The sequence below is a fragment of the Muscardinus avellanarius genome (genome assembly GCF_963383645.1).
Source record: "Muscardinus avellanarius genome assembly, chromosome: 12".
Lineage (NCBI taxonomy): Eukaryota > Metazoa > Chordata > Mammalia > Rodentia > Gliridae > Muscardinus > Muscardinus avellanarius.
In genome coordinates this window covers 70,693,765-70,713,348 of record NC_137798.1, presented here as the reverse complement: position 1 = coordinate 70,713,348, position 19,584 = coordinate 70,693,765, and positions in this window count along the sequence as shown.

The following is a 19,584-nucleotide window of genomic DNA, read 5'->3' as shown; positions in this document are numbered from 1 at the left end:
TTAAAGCTTCCAGAGCAGTCAAGCAATTATTTCTTTGTAAAACCCAGGAAAGAGCTGAAGAGAAAATTTCTGAGAAAACAGGATTCTTTCTGCAGAAAATCAGAACAGGCAGCTCTTGTTCCTTGCCTCCTTTTCTCTGCTCTCTCCTCCTGTTTCTCTCACATTCTTTCCCCTGACAATCTTATCCATGCATACTCCTTCAGACATCATCTGGAGGTACATGATCCCCAAGGGCATATTTCTACTTCTGACTCTTCCTCTTCTGATCATCTCTCCCCAGAGCGCTGCCATTGCCTCTGACTCAATATGCTAGATTTAAGCCCTTGTGTGCCCCCTAGGAAGCCTGCTTTCCTCAGAGCACCCCTCCTCGACCCTCACATACTCTCAGCTCAGAGATTCAAGGTATTTGATCCCTTCCACCTCTCGGTCCCCATATTCCATGAACTTCCAACCTCACCAGTTCTACTTTCCAAAGTTCTCTTGCTTCTGTCCTCTTTTTCTGACTCTCCCCAGCTCTGCCAGCCCCTCAATTGTCACCTTTATCCCTCCTAGATAATCTCTGATTCTGCCATCTTACCTACTCTCTGTCCCCACCACAGGCCTCTCCAGACTCATTTGTAGATTGATAATCCAGTAGAACAGAGTTGATTATCTTATCCCTGCAAGTGTGTGTGTGTGGGGGGGGGGTAGGACTATTTCCTTCATCCATCATCTCCAAATGCTAATTCTTTAGCCTGCAAAATACAGGGGAGGTGGGCAGAATGGGCCTTTCCTCATTAGCCGACTCTAAGTGGTTGGTAGTAGTTGTGTGAGGTGCAATGTGGAAAAGGACTCTAAGGCTCTACACATACATAATACAAACGATTGCCAGGACCCATCAGCCATGTCTTTCCTGAGCACTGGGAGATAGCAAGATACCCAGGTCTCCAGGAGGCCGCCTGCTTCTAAGGATGCCATGATTTGAACTGCCATTATTGTCTTCTCAACCTTAGAGCCCTTCAATCTCTTATGTGGGCACACGTGCACACACACACACACACACACACACACACACACACACACACACACACCATAGCCCTGCTCTCCAAACTTATCCTATACCCCCCTATGTCTATGCATGATTTTTGCTCTTTCCTCCCCCATCAAATATACCTCCTACCACTAAACCACGAAACCAATTTCTCAAGGCCCTACTCAAATTCCATCTGTTCCCTACAAAGGTCCTTCCTTTTCCCAGGTAGAAAGATATATCCCTTAACCTCCTTAATCTGTAGTCCCTCTGGTGCCACCTGTCCCTATCCAGGAGCAACTTAAAAGCAGAAGCCATCTGGCTTGTCCAGTGTTTCCCACATGTAGACAAGTATTTGTAGACTGAATGAGTGGATATTCAGATGTGATGTGTGGATGTGTGTCCCTGATAAGGACATCATCCATCAGCTATTTATCAAGTAGATTAATAATGCAAGTCTCACAACAGAAACATTGGCTAATTATTAACAATCAAAGCTAGAACAGAATTGCAAGCTGGATTTCAACTTACCTGCCTTCCCTTTAATTCTGAAACCCTGAGATCTTTATTATTGCATATCCCAGTCTCTTCTCTTGCTGGGATTTGTAAAAACACATATGTGGAGGATAACTGAACCTCTCCAGGGCCTGTACTCCACAGAGACAGACAGTAAAGCCTGGAGAATTGTCTTGGCGGTGCAATGCCATTAGGGGAATTTATGCTGACTTTGTTGCAGATGGTGTGTAGTTTCAGTTTGCCTCCGACAAGCTCCCGTTCATTGTTCTCAGGTTTTCCAAGACTCAAAAATTAGTTGACTCAGAGCGCCCCCAAATTATTTTTAAAAAAAAAAAAGACACATATCCTGAGTAAATACACTAATAGGCTGGTGGTGGAGTTTGATCTTTGAGCACTGATTTAAGAATGGGTTGACTAGGAAAAAATTAGGATATAAGAGAGACTCCAGATAAAGAATGGGAAACCCAAGTGGAGTGATGAAGAAGGTCAAGGGAGGGAAGTGGGAAGGGAAGAGGGGAAGAATTGATGAAGAAAACATTTCAGATAATGCTATATACATTAACAAAATTATTAATGCCACTCTCAACATCAGATATGGGAAACAGAAGGGAGTGGGGTGGGATCCAAGGGGAAGCTCACCCAAGTGCTGTGCCCATGTATGTTTCTATCACTCTGAACCGCATTGCTATACATGATAAAAATGTACCAATAAAAGTATATTTTAAAAAAGAATGAAGTTGGGTATTGTGGAGAACACATGTAATCCCAGTATCTGGGAAGCTGAGACCGGAGGATCACAGGTTTGTTGCTAGCCTCAGCAACTTAGTGAGACCCTGTTTCAAAATAAAAATAATAAAAATAATAAAAAATATGGAACTGTAGCTCAGAGGTAGGAATGTTTCTGAATTCAATCCCCAGTATCACACACATGATAATTGATTGTATATTAATGTATTACTATGAGTCTCATTGTCATGTATAATTATAACTCACCATAAATATTTTTTTAAAAATTGTTATAGAGCAACCACCAGAGAAGATCAAACTTCATTTAAGCAAAATAGAAAGGCTTTATTAGCCGGCCAGCCAGCAACTACACTGCAAGTTGTTTAGTCCTGAGTGCATCCCTGAGCCGTTTCTCAGGGCTCCTTTTATATGTCAAATCACAACCCAAGAGTAAAGAGTTTAGGTTCTCACAGTCATGGACAACTCCCAACAGTTTTTTTCAGTGGGTATGTAAGTCAAGCAGAAAGTACAGAAACCAGGAACAGCATTGTGCAGGAGCTCAACAACCCCTGTCGGTCCCTTCTATTGTCCACCTTTTTATTGTTTTAAGGATAGAAAGTTCCTAAGGGCCTTTGTTTCTCTGCAAGGCAAGCTAAGCAGGAGTTACAGAAGACAAACAGGCAGTTATGCATGACTAGCAAGGTACCTGGTGATGAACATTAGTTCTCAGGCTGATGAACATTAGTGCCTTGGGGTCACCTAGGATGACATCATGGCTTTACTGAGCTAAGGCCTAGGCTCATTTTATCACAGAATGGGTAAGGCTGGGGATATATTTCAGTGGTAGAGTGATTGCCTAGCATGTACTCAGGCCCTGGGTCCAATCCCTAGTGCCACAAAAAATAAAAAAAGTAGTTCATATATTTGTATCATCTATATACAACCCAGTATGAGTAGAGTCCATTGATCCCCTTAACTGATGAAGATTTTTTTTTCTAATTTAGTTGATTCTGGGCCCTATCCTATGATATTTTGATTTAGTGGGTCTAGCAGGGAGCCTTGAAATACACCTCTTATAAAGATCTTTGCAGGCAATTCTGGGGCATAAGCATTCCTGGAAGCCACTGGGATGGAGAGGTGGCCATGTGCAGAACAGGGTCATTGCAAAGGCTGGAGCTTGCACAGTGGCCTTGAAGCCTGCATGCAGGGCGCCCACCCTTGAGGGCGGTGTCTCCACAGTGTGCTGTGCCTGTGCCCGTAGCATCATCAGGAGAGAGTCCTGACCCCCCTCGGTCTTAGGTAGTAGATTTGGGGGAACCAGAAATCTGCATATTTCATGAGCTCTCCAGGGGGATCTGACACAGGTGGCCCAAGGACCACTCAGGGGAAACCCTGCCTTTATAGATGGGAGTCCAAGCCTAGCTCTGGGCTGCCCATACCAGCATGCCAAGCCTACAAGGATGACCCCAAGGGCCCCCTCCTACTGGTTCAGCATGCAGAGCAGCCTCTCTATAACCCACTGTAGTTGGCAGAAGAGGCTGTCTTATCTTGCTTCCTTGGCACTAACAGGCACATAGAGAGCTTGCCTTTCTGAAACATGTAAGAATTGCTTTGCCTAAAGAGTCTGAAAAATTAAACCATCAGCCACAGTCTGCCTCATACTCCCATCGACTCTACAGAAACAATCCATTCCCTCCTTCTCCAAGCCCAGATCGACGCTCCCACTTCTCTCTGCTGCTGTCCACAGTGGTTTCTCCTTCCTCTGAACCCCCTGAGTAAGAACAGACCACTTTAAGAGGAGTCCTGCTCCCCTTAGAGTCTGCCCTACCTTTAACTATGGTGAGTCATCAGCTAGCCACTCAGTCTGGGACACCACATTAGGCAAAACCAAGCTGATCTTGCCTGATATGCTCAGCCCCCGTGTCCTGCCTCACCCTCACCCCACGCCTGCTGCGGACCAGGTCATTCAGTCTTCACCACCAAGAGCCCCAGGCAGCACAAGGAGGGTGTGCTGGTTGTCATAGCAACCCTTTCCCCACTTCTAAAAATCTGGCCACAGTTGGAACCAGCCCCATCTCAGCTACTTAGCTATCCCATGTAGATTGTCTTCTCAGATTATATACAGAGAGATTTTTTTTTGTACCAAGGATTGAACCCAGAGATTCTACCTCCAAGCTACACACCCAGCCCTTTTTATTTATTTTATTTTTTATTTTTTTGCTTTGAAAACAGGGTTTTGCTAAGTGACTAAGGGTTCAGTTAAATTGCTGATGCTGGCCTCAAACCTGAGATCCTCCTGTCTCAGCCCCCTCCAAGTACTGGGATTACAGGGGTACAGCACTGGCTATAGGAATTAATTTCTAATTATGTTAGTGCCCAATGGGGAAGTGAGTGGATGAGCAAATGAATGAGTGAGTTTTAGCCCCTCAGACATGGATTGAAGCACTGCCACTCCATCCCCACCCGGCATAGCTCAGAACTTCCACTGGAGATGCCAGACCTGTACCATTTCTCCACCACAAGTTTCCATCAAGGATTTCCATCACAATTGGGAAATCCCTTGACTCAGGGCTTTCCCAAGGCCAGCAGGGTGAGTTGAGATCAGCAGAACTGTGGTCGGGGTACGGTAACCCAATGCCAGAAAGACATCACCAACCACACACAGAGCTCAGCAGAATAACAGGACTCCTCCCTGGGGCCTTGTAGCCCGGGCAGTTGCTGAGCCTGGAGAACAGATACACAGAGAAACAGGTGGCGCCAATGAGCCCAACAAGGGAAGGCAGAATATAAATATGAATCATACCTGAGAATATGATCCTGACACCAGAAGCAGGAAGCTGAGTTTCCTGTGTCTGTCAACAAGTCGGGGAGCATGAGGAGGACTCCAGACATTCCCACCCTCCCCACCCCACCGCCTCCCAACACGTCCAGAGACTCTTCGGTGAGTAGTTCCAATCTGCATTTTCCTGTGTCTCAAGTTTGAACAGTTCCCTTCATCTTTTGGTTTAGAACTTGAAACGTCCCATGTTTCCAGTGTGAATGGAGGCTTTTAATCCTGGGGATGCAGGATGGCTCCATTTAAAAGAAAAGATTCCTTAGTGTACTAAGGGGCAGACTTTAGTGACCCCGCAACCATCAAACACCCTGTGCTTGACATCTCTCTTCTCCTCTTCCATCCACCTGCGTGGTCCCTCAGCCCAGCCCAGCATCTGGCTGAACCAACCTGACCAGGGGCACGTCTTGGCTGTGTATTTTCTGGTACCCCAAGAACTTCCTTAGGATCTGTGCAGCTCTGAGTCTAGGCAGCTTATTCTTTTTTCCTCTCTAAAAAGCCAGCAGGGGGAGCAGCAGAGCCCCCGGCTTTGTTTTTATTTCTAACATTCGTCTCCTGCATTATTCATAATCCCCTCAGCTCCCATGTTACTGTGATCAATTTGTTCATTTTAGAAACAAGAGTATGGTTTGAAGGGGGGAAAAAAGTCCCAAATACTAAATAATTAACTCGAGGACATCTTCTAAGAAAAATACGAGAATTCAAAAGAGTAATCTTCCACTTGAATGATTTGGGCCTCTATTAATTATAACTTCTTATTCACTGTGATTAATGATTGCTAGGATGACATTTAGAAAAGAAAGTTGGGAAAGAATATCAAGGGAAACTTGTCCTTGTGATAAGATCTAACCACACAACAGTCTTTCCCAGGGAAGTAGCAGGACTTCGTGCCAGGATCCTTTGAAAGCCTTCTAGCATGGGAAAGCATGCTAGAAGGAGCAATTGCCCTCTAGGGAGAGGTTAGAAATGACCTAAATAGTCACTACATGCCTGCTTCCCGAAATGATTGACAGCTGTGATGATGGTGGTGCCGGCAGCAGTAACCAATACAGACGGCACAGATTTGGAGAGATCTTATTTTTTAAACAAATTATTGCTACCAGCTTAACAATTCGACAGGAAACCCAGTAGTTTTGTGTTGGGAAGCCTTTCTTTCATGCTTCTTATTGGATCTATTTTCTTTTTCTCTATGGGCTAAATTAATGCATAATTTGGATCACCTGCTAAACCCAATCCCAAATGTACGACACGATTCAGATGACAGCTTGTAATTCAGGAGGGAACCCTCTGGAGACACAATCTTCATCATCGGGCAGGATGTGCTGCATTTCCGTGGTGCCTTATCCAGGGTGCTGAGGGACCACTGGTAATTCAAAGCCACTAAGAATGAGGCGTGTCGCTTCTACGTGGTATTTAATAACAGTCACTGCAAATAAGCGCTAGCATCCACATGAACTCCCCAAAGCTCGGCCGCTCCTAATGCCAACGTCCTGGCAGGGTCCCTCGTCTTTGCCTGGCTTCTGATGGTCCTTCACTCTGCTTTAGCCTGCTGAAGAGCCAAGGCCCCAGGGGTGCCCTTGAGGCGGTGTACCCCAACCTGTCCCCACCAGTCCTCCTGAGAAATTTAGCCATTTGGGCACCAGCCCCACCCAGCCAGAATAAGTAAGAGCCTGGGAGACAAGGGCAGAGTTGGGGGTCACTGCCCTCTCAGAGACAAGCTCACCATCTGAGAGGCTCCTCCATCCCCACCTGCCCCATTTGGACTCTGCCATGAGCCCAGGCTTAGAAGACCCCACTCAAGGCTGAGCAGGCTGTGTGTGTGTGTGTGTGTGTGTGTGTGTGTGTGTGTGTGTGTTACTGGAATTGAACCCAGGGGCATTCTACCTTTGAACCACACCCCCAACCCTGTTTTACTTTTTTTATTTTGAAACAGGGTCTCAGTAAGGTGCTGAGGGTCTTACTAAATTGCTGGGCTGACCTCAAACCTGTGATCCTCCTAATCTCAGCCTATCAAGTACTGGGATTAAAGGCATGTGCCACCAAACCCAGCTTTCTTTCCATCTTTAAAACTGAAGTCAGGCTTTCCCCTTGCCCTGCAGAAGACCAGCCCATCAGCCTTTTCTGTGTTGCACCTGTGGGTCCCCCAAGCCCATGACTGAACTACCTGGGCTGCTCTCACTTAGAGTTGCTCTTATCACCGTGAACAGGAACATCTCTAGGCAGCTTGGACATGTTTGTTGTTTATTTGTTACTTAACTACAGGACCTGGAAGGATAAGGGCGTGTTTCCTACGCTGTTGACATCTGCAGTGGTTGCCCGTCGAATACAGGTCTCCACCTCTAAAGTCCCAGAGCCACCTATGTCCACTGGCACCCCTTGCAGGAAGACGGTGTCCGGAGCCTGGAACTAAATTTGGCTGGCTCACCCTCTTTCTCCCTCACCCTCCCCAATTCCCTTGGTCTTTCCTGCTTAAAGCCAAGGTTATGCTACCTCCTCACCCAGGTTTGAGGGGAGTTTAGGAAATCAAAAGTGCCTTAAATCAGTATTTTGAGGACAGAACCAAATTCAAGAATGGAAGCAGCCGACCAGCTCTAGTCTATTAAGGCCCGACTTGCTTGATTTGATTCCATAAGTAAACAGTTTTCTCAGCTGGGGTGGATTTATGGGCCTGCCGAAGACTTCCACAGCTAACTAGACCAGCCTCTGAATCCCTTTCTGCTTTGGGGGGTGGGAGAGGGGACAAAGTCCTTCACACGGAGATGAGATGAGATTATTTGTACCCACCCCACCCCGCAACAGCTCTCCTCTGGAGCTCCTGCCTGCTTTCCCTTGAACTCAACTCTTAGTGCAGGAACCTTGCCAGCCCATTTCTCTGAATACCCTGCATCCAAGGGGAGGAGAGATCAGTTCTAAAAATGACACCCGGGCTGCGCAGGTAGTTCCAGTGCTAACGTCCAGGGAACAGAATGGCAGGCTAGGAATTTCAGTCATTAGGTTTCCTGGAGTTAACTAACTCATTCCATGCTGAGCAGTCAGGGTAAGCAGAGTACACCCAGCTCATCAGCATACATTAATGGCCTTTTCTTTTCTTTTTTACACCTGACACAGCCAATGAATCCCAGGTGACCCCTTGTAGCCACCACACACCTGGGCCTTGTAATAAGGTCCTAGACTAGCCGGCTGGCGGCGCACGCTTGAAATCCCAGCATTCGGGAGGCTGAGACCAGAGGATCGCAGTTTGCAGAAAGCCTCCGCTACTTAGTGAGGCCCTCTGCAACTTAGTGAGACCCTGTTTCAAAATAAAATCATAAAAATAGGGCAGAGGGTGTAGCTGGAAGGTCGAATGCCCCTGGGTTCCATCCCCAGACCCACAAAAAATAAAAATAAAAAATAAGGTCCTAGGGTCTTGCAAACGCGTCTACACATTCATTCTCCTCCCTTCTCACACTGGACAAGCCAAGGGAGAGGATCTCTGTCAGTTAAACAAAAGAAGGAAAGATCCTGCGGGAGGATTTCACAGCTGGTGTATGGGGTCTGGCTGGTTGCAGCTGCTTGCCTGTTCTCCGCCATCCCTGCCCCTCAGCCCAGCGGCTCTGCACTGCTCTGCCTGCAGGCTGCCCGTGCCCACTCCCTCCCAGGAGATCCCTCACCAGTCCCGGGGGCACACCTCTGTGCTTTGAGAGATCACAGCAAATGCTCCAAAAGGTGGAACTTAAAAAAAAAAAAAAAAAAAAAAACCTTCTCTGCCAGGCTGGGTGCCTGAAGTATCTTCCCATCGTAGCTGCAGCGCATTGCCCATACGTACTTCCCATTCCTTGTCTCCTGCGCACCCTCTGTCCAGCAGCTGTCCTCCACTTTGTGTTGCCCTATCTTTTGATCTCCTGAAGAGAGAAGGGGACATCCTTCCTCCAGGTTGGGGGTAACAATCCTGTGTGTGTGTGTGCAGTTAGGAAGGGGTCTCCGTGTCTCCAAGTGGAGTGCCCGAGTCTGCAGATACAGCAGTGTTCACTTTGGGGTGATAGGAGAATAGGGAGAAGGAGGCTCATTTTCCTTCTGCCTTGTGAGAACTAAGGAGCTCTCGAGCCTGAAGCTCCTGGGGTAGGCTGGGCTATTCACCACTGCACAGACAGGGCCACCTCAAGAACATCAACACAGGGAGGGCGGAGCAGCGGGTCAGAGAAGGCCCCTGCTGGCTGGCTGCAGGGAGTGACAGTGCGGCCTCTTCTGGGCTTCTCATTCCAGGAGCTACGGCATTGCTTTTGGGCTTGGACTAATGGAAGATGGAATTTCTTCATTTGTAACCACTGCCTCACCAATACATCTTCCAACCCAAACCCTGGAGACATTGCTGTATTATTCAAGCGCCTTTCAGTTGCAAGCAACAGAAATTCAATTCCAGTTAATGAACATCAAAAAGGGCAGAGACTCCTAAGCTACCAAAAAGATGTGGCTACAACTGGCCTTAGGGACAAGAGCATCAGGACATTGTCAGCCATCCCTACTCTCTCTGGCGGTTTGCTTCCCTGGGTCTGCATAGCCCCTTGAGGCTGGTTGCCTGGCTGCCAGAGTTCTGGACTTTCAGCCTCTCACCTCACGAAGGAAGAGCAGTCCCAGAGGGCTCTAACTGCCTTACTAGCTCTAGCATCTGTCCCTGGACCATCTCTGTGGCTGAGGCCCAGGGACTGTGATTGCTCTCTCCTGGACACGGACCCACCACACAGGTGGAGGGGAGAGGGCCTGTTGCAAGAAGAAGATGCAGAGCAGGGAAGAGAATCACTCCCCAGATCTCCTACACAGGAGTAGGGAGACTCCTTTCCCTCCACAAAGCATTCCCTGATAAGGCCCATGCAGACATGGCCTGTCTGATCATTCCATTCCCCTGCCAAGAAAGCAGCCTGCCATCAATGCTGAAATTTGGGGGTCACATGTGGACTGTTAAAATCGGGCTGACTTTATATGTAAAACTGCAGACATTTTTATTGCAGCTTCTATTATTTGACAGTTTCTCTTTAAAAGAGAAGAGGCAACAGAGTCCATCTGCAGAGAACACTCTCGTGCTGAGCAGCACGGTACGCCAGCAGCGTGGCCATCCCCGGCTGTCCACCTTCTCCTCCAAGGCCTGACTGCCACCGGCCCAGATGGCACCGCGCCCCTCAGCCTGCAGAACACACGTGTGCGCACGTGTGTGGTCCAGAGTGTATTGTAGACAACTGGGAATGCGGAGGGACCGGCGGAGGATGGAGGCCGGAGGTAGAGCTGGGGACGGAGACAGGAGAAAGCAGCGTGGTCCCAGGGCCTCACTCGGCACAGATCTGTTTGTCACAGACTGAAAAGAGCCAAGAGCATAGTAGAAATGTTCACTTGTAAATATTCTCAGACCTTTGAATGAATTTTTTAAGAACAAAAAATGGGATCCAGAGCCCATAGGTCTTAGCAACCTATGTGTGTTATTCAACCCAGAGCATTTAGGCAAAACTACCGAAGACTCTCCTGCCAGTGAGGATGAGTATTCTTGCCAATATAACACAGAGATTACAATGGATGAAGGCACACACACACACACACACACACACACACACACACCAGAGAGGGATTCGACTAATTTAAAATTATTCATAAGTACTATATAATTTACTAAATTAATCTACTAATGTACCAGTATACAATTTTAATCTCTCCAGTAATTTGCAATAATACTTAGTAATTGACAGTATTCTGAGAAAAGTAACTCTTTTGATGAATCGTGTGTTAGTTAAATTAATAGCCCTTCTACCTCTAAAAAGTATAATTTTTATAATTAAAACATTTCAATTAGTTATAAGTACTTTTATGTGATTCAAATCTATTAAAAGCAATTAAATAACCAAATTTTGTTAACATTCCAATCAGGGAACTATTTTAAAGGCTTTTCTTCACCATATCCAAGTCTTTATGTTAGCTAGTTATCCTTGTTGATATGAAAAATATTCTAATTGCTATTGATAACAGCTGATGTCGAGAAATAGGACAAATAATTCTAATGTATAATATAGTCTGAGTATTTTATATAGTATGCAACCTTTCTTTGGGCATACCTGCAGTAAGCAAAGGTGAACACTAGAGGGCGGTGGACAGAGAGGGTGAGAAGGAAGGGAAAAAATTGGCATAGTCCTACTTTGGGGTCTGGGGGAGATAAGATTCCAGGACCCCCTGTGGACACCAAACTCCACAGATGCCCCAGTCCTTCTATGAGATGGAACAGTACATGCACATAACCTACTCATATCCTCCTAGACGCTTTAAATCATTCTAGATTACTTATAATACCTAAGGCAATGTAAATAGCTGCTATACTGTATTATTTAGGGAATAATGACAAGAAGAAATAAAAGTCTGTAGATATTCAGTACAGACTCAACGTTTGTTTAATATTTTCAGTCCACGGTTGGTTGGCTCCATGGATTCAGAACCTTCAAACACGGAGGGCAAAAGGTACTTGAATCTTGAAGAATGTGTTTTAGTTTGACCCTTTGATGCTCATTTTCTGGAGGCCAGACTCAGGAACCTAATTAGAAATATAGGCCATGATTCATATAACGTGAACATACTTTACCTGGAAAGAAACCTGAGCAAGCCACGCTCGCCTCTGAGGAAAGCAGGTTCATTATCATTCTCTCTCTGCCCACACCCCACACTTGTGCAATACATTCCCGTTTTCAAAGTGATTTCATATACATTATCTTATTTGGGAGGCAATGTGGTGTAGCAGAAAGAAAATTAGACTTGAGTCAGGGAACCTGAATTGCAGTCTGGTCTCTTCCACTAGATGCCTGTGACCTTGGACGAGATACTTAACCTGTCTGGGCAGAAGCATCGTCATATGTAACATGCCAGTGCTGGAATAGATGAGCTCAGGTCCCTTCAATTCTAAGCCTCTGCAATTTTATGATATAGCCACTGCTGTGCACATGCACCCGTGAGTGCATGTGTCTCACTTGAAATGTGAATTCTTTCAAATAAAAACACTATTCCAGTTTCATGGAAAGCATTTTCCCTTTCCGCCTTGGAGGAATCATGCAAATGCCAGGAACTCCCAAGTGGTGGAACGGCCCCTCAGGGAATCGGCATGCACCAAAATTGGGTTACAGAAAGCCTAATGTGTAGATGAAATGTTTCCATCAACTTATAAAATCAAAGTCCAATAAAAGCAGTGGCTTTTTATTATTATTTAGATTTAAATCATCCCCTGCAGTGTTGAAAACCCAAAGGCAACCTCCTGCGTTTAGCAGGATTTCACATTGAAATGGAAACTGAACTCACCAAGGGAAATTGATGCATTAGACAGCACTGTCCTACCTAACAGGCAATTTTTGGTGTGTGTGTGTGTGTGTGTGTGTGTGTGTGTGTGTGTGTGTGTGTGCCAGACAAACAATATAAATGCTGAAAGCAATTAAATTTCTTCTTTCCCTTCCTCCTTTCCTCTTTTCTCTCCTTCCTTCTTTTTTTTCTTTTGGTCTTAAACACTGGCTCCTCTGCTTTGTTTTCATTAAATTGAGCAAAGCAATTCTCAGCCCCAACCTTGAAGACCTCCTGTAACTCTCTTGCCTGGTTTCACGTAACCGTCCTCGAATGCACTCCCAACGTATCCCCCAGGCCTCCGCCACTTTGTTCTTAAACTTCTGGCTCAAGAAGAAAAATACAAACAGAGACAGACTGAGGAGAACTGGAAACTAGTACCAGATGCCCAATAGAGGATGGAAGGATTCAATTTCATGCACTATCAGGTCAGGGCTTGGACAAAACCCCAGGAATCCCCGGGAGCTTCTGAGGTGCCCAGAGAAGCAGCAGAGCCCGGCGAGGGTGAGCACCAGGCGGCGCACTGGGCCAGCGCCCTCTGGGAAGCAGAGATGGCAGGTGAGGCCGGGCAGAGAGCTTTCATGCTGAACAGGATTCTGTTGAAAGCACCCCAGTCGAAAGAAGGAGGTAGAAACACAAGAAGCATCAGGAAGCATTCCAGGTAGATACCTGGAGCTCTTCTTCCCCAGGGAACCCCAACTTAAGGGACATGTTTCATTCAGTGATTTGTATTAGGCTCTTGCTAGTACTGTTCTAAGTAGCTGGGATATATCAGTGAATAAGTCAGACCGAAATTTCTGCTGCTTTTTAGGTCCTTGTGGAGTGAAAAGGAAAATAAATGAAATAATTATGTGATCTAGTATGTTAGATACTATGGCAACTGCAGAAGGAAAAATAAAGAAGGTTAAAGAAGTACTGGGAGCCAGGCATGGTGGTGCATGTCTGTAATCCCAGTACTTGGGAGGCTGAGACAAGAGGATCACAGATTCAAGACCAGCCTCAGCAACTTGGTGACACTCTCAGCAACCTAGTGAGACCTTGTTTCAAAATTTTAAAAGAATGAAACAGGGCTGGGAGCTTGAAGTTAGAATTCCTCTGGGTTCAGTCCCCAGTACCACACACACAACCAAACAAAGAAGGAAAGAAAGAAAGACAAAGAAAAGAAGAAACATTGGGGATCAAGGAATCACTATTTACAATTTTAAAGTGTGGTCACTATTTACAATTTTAAAGTGTGGACTCTCTGTCCTCAGGATCACCTTACCCCCTGCTCTGGTCCCTTCATGTCTACACCCAGTCAGTACTTGGACACTTGGGGCATCTGAGAGCCTTCTGTGTGCCCAAGCAGTTCAGGCAACAACCCAGATCTACACAGCCTGACTTTCTAGGTCTCTTTGTTTTCATTGGGCCTTATAACTATTTTTAATAAAATATTTACAACCATTTCAAGAACTGTAAGGACAGTAAGTGCAGAATTTCCACCTAGAGCTTAGCTGCTGCTGTTGGTATATACCTGGCCCAGCACACTTGCACCTCTCAGCTATAGTGGCCATTCCCATTGGGTCTCTTAGAATCACAATTCCCCTTTATTCCTCTGTCTCTGGAGCTCTCCCTGCTTGCATACTTCCATAGGATGGTACCACAGTTTGTATCTTCATTGTCCCGGGAGTTCTACGTGTTAAAGGCCCCCAGAGCAGCACTAAGAGGTGGGGCCTAGTGAGAGGCTTTTAGATCATTGGGGTATGTCCTTGAAGGGGACTATAAGGCCCTGACTCCCTCCTCAGTCCTCCTGACCACAAGGTGAGCAGGTTTGCTCCATCACAGGCCCAAATCAATTGTGGATTACAACCCCTAAAACTGTCAGCTGAGATAAACCCTTTATCTTTATAAGCTGATTGTGTCTGCTATTTCATTATAGTAATGCACACTGACTAATACGAATGGTCAAGCTGCAACTCACACACACGCTCCCAGGGTCCACATCCAGGACATCACCACCAGTGACAGCCACTCTACCACAGCTAGAGCAGCAAGCCGTGAGAAAGCAGGTACTCTGCCCAAGCACCTGAACCAGTGGTTTCTGTGGCCCCAGGAGGAACGGGCTTAGCTGGGCTCATCCACCTCCCTACCCTGAAGTGTTGGCCCCATACCTGCCTTCTCTCTGACAAATAACTGTCTTTAAAATTTCCATGAGTACGTACACAGCTCTACACAGCATCTCCACGGTCAGCCTCCCCTGGTGTACCCTAGACAAGGTTTGGGGTTTGAGATCAGCTCATACCCTATTGCATAATACTTAATGCCGAGTGTGAGTTTCTATCTGAAATGCCCTCTGCAGTGCAGCACCCTCCCCAGATCCCTCATGTTGAGGTCACAGCTCTGTCTACAACAGCCTCTCGCAGAGGGGTCTGGGCTTCAGTGGACCAGGGGCTCTGAGGAGGTGACCAGCCATGAGGTGAAGGGGTTCGTGGCAGTTCCTTCTCAGCTGGAGACACTACAGGGTGGTTTGGGAACCTGTGATCGTGCCCAGAATGCTTTCCACCCACCCTGGGGAGCAGAACAGTCTCCCTTGGAAAGCAGCAGGCTATGGGACTTTAACCTGCAAGGGAGCTTCCAGGTGAAGGATCCGTTCTCAACCCCTGCCCTTCCATGCAGTCCTCTCCTTCTGGAGGTTAGTACCACCCTCCGCCGCTGCCGCCGCCTCCTCCTCCCTCTGTCTATGGTAGAATCCTCCTCCCCACAGAAGGGTGCTGACCCTCAGCCCTTCTCATGTCCTTCAGACTCTAGCACCTCGGCCTTCAGAAACAGGCCTCTACGTTGATTCTCAAGCAGGGAGGGAGGATTCGGGAATGGGGAGGGCCTGGAGGACAGTCAAAGTGACCACAACGCACTATTGGCATTTAGTGCCTTAGGGCCTGGGGTGCTTAACATCCTGCAATGGTCAGAATAATCTTGGTCCACCCAAGGAACTGCTCACATGCTGAGCCCTAGAGCAGAGACAAGAGCCGGGGCCGTTCGCTCCAGGGGCCTTCCACTGCCTTGTCTGTGATGCCAGAATGTGTCTCCAGCATACGCCATTAATTGAACATGAATTTTCCTTATAGAAAACATAGTCTAGTCTCCTGTGAGGAAGGCTTATTTCTCCTGAGAGTGTGCAGCGCTTGCCCTCGCCCTGTGGTGACTACCCCAGCATCTCTGAGCTGAGTGACATCTTGCCTCGCTCAGTAGGTGAGAGGCAGGCTCTGAGGTTGAACTTCCTGGATGTGAATTCTGACTTTACCACTGGCTAGCACTGTCACCCTGAGCAGGTTACTCAGCTCTGTTTGTTTGGTGTGACTGGGGGTTGGATCTAGGGCCTTATGCTTGATATGTAAATGTTCCACTGTTGTGCTACATCTCACTTTATTTTTATTTTGAGACAGGGCCTCATTAAGTTGCTAAGTTAGGCTTCGAACCTGTGATCCTCCTGCCTCAGCCCCCCAAGTAGATGAGATTTTCAGCATGCGTCACTATGTCTGGCATTCAGTTTTGTCATCTGTAAAGTGGGGAGAATAACAGCATCTAACCTATGTGGATTTGTGATGGAATATTTTAAATATTCTTAGTGCATTAGTCTTCATAAATTTAGGTCCCCCCTTGGAAAAGGGGGTGCACTTGTTCATCCTGCCCCCTGAAGATCACTATATGTAACACACAATACACCCATAATAGATTGTGTGCATTTTCCTCATTGCCTGATTGGCCACTGGGGCCCCAAAGTGTAATTCAATGTGAATCCAAACAAGCTGCTATTTTGCTAAAGCTCACGGGGCTTAACAAGAACAGATGGCTGTCAGTTTTGACACATCCCGAGAGCTGCTCCATGATCACATAATACACATTCAAGGCATTTTGAGGAAAAGAACACTCCATGATACCTCCAAGACATGTTCCCATTGAGGCTCTTATCTCTCCCAACAGTCCATCTGAGTAAAACAAAGAGCCAACCCGAAGTCACCCAGGAGCCAGGGGACAGGTCACCACCAGCCATCGTGCTGGTGGGCAGTCATTTGACCTGCTGTTCCCCAATGCCTTTTCTCCAGAATGACAACCAATGGCAACGGCATCAGTGGGTCGCTGTTCTGTTCTGCATTTTCGCAGGTATAATCTAAAGACGGACCATGTAACTTAGAGGAAAGATTTATTTTCTTACAGTTTCAGGTTCAGTCCGGCTGAGGCTGCGGACCGCGGACCTCAGGGCATGGCTGCGGGAAGAGGAGAGACGGAGAGCACACAGGCTGTGCTCACATCACAGAGGCCAGAAGCAAACGAGGGAGCCAGGGAAGGAGGAACCATATATACAATCTCTAAGGCCACACCCCAGGGCCAGCTCCTCCAGCCACGCCTGCCAGCCTACCGGTGCCACCCAGGTAAGCCCAACAGTGGATTTATCCACTTCTAGGACTACAACCCTCATGACTCGATTATACTCAATTATATCAACCCTGAAGGTTAATAAATGAGCTCTTTAGGGGAGATCTTATATCTAACTCTAACAAGTTTTTTTTTTTCTTTTTTTAATTTCTTTCCTGAATTGTAAGTCTGTTCTTTTCTTTATTTACTTCATGAGCCTCTCAAGTACAGTGGTCAAGTTGTACCCTTTTTTCTTCCAGAAAAGTTGATTGGGCCTTTAAACTATTCAAATCATATCAGAGAGAGAGAGAGAGAAAGAGAGAGAGAGAGAGAGAGAGAGAGAGAGAGAGAGAGAGAGAGAGAGAGAGACAGTGTGTGTGTGTGTGTTGGGCAGGCAGTAAGCTGGGAATAGAGAGTACTCCCAGTTAGGCCTTTGACCTGGCTTTGGTAACAGCAGTGCCCACTCTTTGATTTACATGCATTATCTCTAAACTGCACAACACCCCCATAAGGGTTGTTTACAAATGAGGAAATTGATTCCTGGAGAGGTTTAGCTTCAGGAACTTGCCCAAGGTGAGATAGCCAGTGAGTAGACTCAAACTGGGACCACAATCAGCCTGGGTAATTTCAAGAGCCTGCAGTCTTGTTGAGCTGCAATGATGCTCCTTATCTGAGTTTTCACTTTCCTTAATTTCAGTGACCTGCAGTCAATTACAGGTGAAAAATATTGAGTAGCCATATATGCCTGCTGAGATGGGCAGTGTGATGGAATCCCAAGCCACCCCACTGGGTTCTACTTCAGACATGAACCCTCCCTCGGCCCAGCTTGTCCATACCTACTTAGTCTCTCAGAAGCCTCAATTATCAGCTCCACTATGGCAGCACCACAGGGCTTGTGCCCAGGTAACCCTGATTTTACTTAGTGATGGATCACAAGGATACCAGGAACTTGGATATGCCATAAAGAAGCATGAGGTGCTTTTGTTAAGTGAAAAGATGAAAGTAATATTTTTATTACATTACCTTGTTCTAATTTTCAGTTTCATTTTTCAGTTTTGTTGTTAATCTCCTACTGTACCTAATTTAAAAATTAAATTTTTATCCAAAGTTTTAAGGCATCCCTGGAGGTCTTAGAACAAGCATATCTCCTGCAGATAAGGGGAGGGGGGAACTACTGTATATCATCTAACAGTTAGGGAAGCCAAAGCCTCAGTAGGTTCAATCAGTATTTCTTTTTATGGTACTTTTTTCCTTTTATGGTACTTTTTCAAGTTATCTCTACCCATTAAATTTGTTCTAGTATTGGGATTGAACTATATAAGTGGATTTAAGAGGAGGAAGCCAGAACTAAGTCTTATAATCCTGGCTATTCGGGGAACCAGTGAACGACCTTAATTCTCTACTCTGAACCTTAAAAGTGAGCAAGAGATGACAAAAGGCAAGAGAGAAGAGACACCAAAATGGCCATCATTGGGGGATGGCTAGAGGAGGAATTGCGCACAAAACCATTGGGCATGGGCTTCATTTATTTGTATCCCATGGTCATGAAGCAATGGCCCCAAAGGACAGAAAATGGAGAACTTATGTGACAAGACATAAGGGCAAGAGGTATGAGTCCCAGCAAGTGGATTAGAAACACAATGGCTGCCAAGTGACCGACTCCAGGTGTCCACAGTGGCCATTTGGCCTTGAGTCCCTCACAGCTGAGCAGCTGAGGATTCCTGGCTCCATAACCCACTCCCAACAGCAGGGCTGAGGTTCAGCTCACAGCAGGGCTGTGGGGCATGTGGTGAGCAGAGGGGAGCAGCCCTCTCAACCCAGCACCTCCCCACTCTGCTCCTGTCCCGCTCTGCCACAAGGCTGGTCACCTGGCCAAAGAGACCCCAGAACTTTCCTGGCTGTGGGGAGACCTGGGGCACAGCGCTGAGGCACATTTGAATAGACATTGGAAGAACTTAAAATATCCAGGGAGCCAGGCGTGGTGGCGCACGCTTGTAATCCCCGTGCTTGGGAGGCTGAGACAGGAGGATCGCACAGGTTTGAAGCCAGCCTCAGCTACTTAGTGGGGCTCTCAGCAACTTAGTGAGACCCTGTTTCTAAATAAAATTATAAAACAGGTCTGGGAGTATAGTCCGGAGGTAGAAAGCCTCTGGGTTCCACCCCCAGTACCACCTATATCTCCAGGAAATATAGGAAAAGCAGTCACGAGGTGCAGCTGCAGGATCCGGGGCACGAGACATCATGATCTGCGGCTACTGAGTGAATGGACACACGTGAAAGGTTCTGATAGTCTTCTTGCTGTGTCAGTGTGGTGCTGGGGATTGAACACAGGACATTCTACCTCCAGGCTACACTTCAAGCCCCATTCAATTTTCTTATTTTGAAACAGGATCTCACTAAGTTATAGAAGGCCCAAGTTGCGGAGCCTGGCCACAAACCTGCTATCCTCCTTTCTCAGCCTCCCGAGTACTGGGATCATAGGTGTGCACCACCACATCCAGACTGAAAACCATTTTTGAACTTGGCAGAAATGCCAGGAGGATTCTCTCCCCTAAAACAAGGCATGGCAGTTTGGTTCAATTGATTTATTCATCCAACGAGTGTCTGCTGAGTGCCTTCTGTGCTCAGTATGATTCCACAGCTGGAGATACAACAGTGACCAAGGACAGGTCCTTGCTCTTTACATAATAGATTTGCTAGTTGGAAATGACAGCAAGTAAGTAGTCAAATAAATAATTCCAGGTTGTGCTATGAAGTAAGAAAGAAAAAACAG